This window comes from Mandrillus leucophaeus, unplaced genomic scaffold, assembly GCF_000951045.1.
Source record: "Mandrillus leucophaeus isolate KB7577 unplaced genomic scaffold, Mleu.le_1.0 Scaffold621, whole genome shotgun sequence".
NCBI classification, from domain to species: Eukaryota; Metazoa; Chordata; class Mammalia; order Primates; family Cercopithecidae; genus Mandrillus; species Mandrillus leucophaeus.
Window position 1 is genome coordinate 1,513,465 of NW_012106709.1, and position 1,036 is coordinate 1,514,500.

A 1,036-nucleotide genomic window follows, 5' to 3' on the forward strand; every position below is an offset into this window, starting at 1 on the left:
GGAAGAATTCATCTTCTATGCCATGCACATGAATAAAATCTTAAATTCTGTAGAAAAGGTTTGCAGAATTAGTTCTAGGTTGCTGAGGTATATTATGACACTTGTGAAATAACCAGGATTACAACACGTTTAGAAAGAATCAGGTAACTACAACTAAATCACACAAAAACTTAGAAATCAGCAACTCTACAGTTTGAGAAAAGTAAAATGAACATAAGATGACTGAAAAAACTTGGGTGCACAATATTTAAAGAACATATGTTAACCTCGATATTCCAACAAATTACTTTTTAGCATACATATTTTAACAATAAAGTCACAATAAACATCTCTACAGCTCAAGCTTGTAACCTTTGCTATACTTCTAAAACTGTTAATATTGCCAGTGCTTTTTTTCCTCTAGACTATTTCTACCCCTAAAACTAGTGCCTGAGGGAAGAGTGGCTAGCTTATAGCTTGCTTATTCATCAATGAACAAAAACCTAGCATACTCTGTCTACAAAGAATAAAATGCCCTTGGAAAACAGAGGCAGAAGTCTGTAAATCAAGAAGACAGGAAAGTTATTTAGCCTGTGGCTCAGGCCAGTAGTGTGAAAGATCATAGTGAATCTAGACTGAATCTAAACACATCTGTTCATCTGATTATGCCATATTCTACTGCCTAACAGAAAAGGAAGAATAGGAAGAATGAAACAGAATTTGACGTAATTCACTTGCCAGATGAGGAGACAGTCATAGAGAAGTTCAATAATTTGCCCCATATAACAAAATCTAGTTAGCATAGAACTGGCCTAAAATATTACTTATTATTTCCTAAACTCGTCAGCAGTCTTGCCACTTTGCATACTTCGTTTTCGTTGTTTGTTTTTTTCTGAGACACAGTCTCATTCTGTCACACGGGCTGGAGTGCAGTGGCGCAACCTCAACTCACTACCATCTCTGCCTCCCGGTTCAAGCAATTCTCCTGCCTCAGCCTCCTAAGTAGCTGGGATTACGTACACAGACCACCATGCCCGGCTTTTTTTTTTTTTTTTTT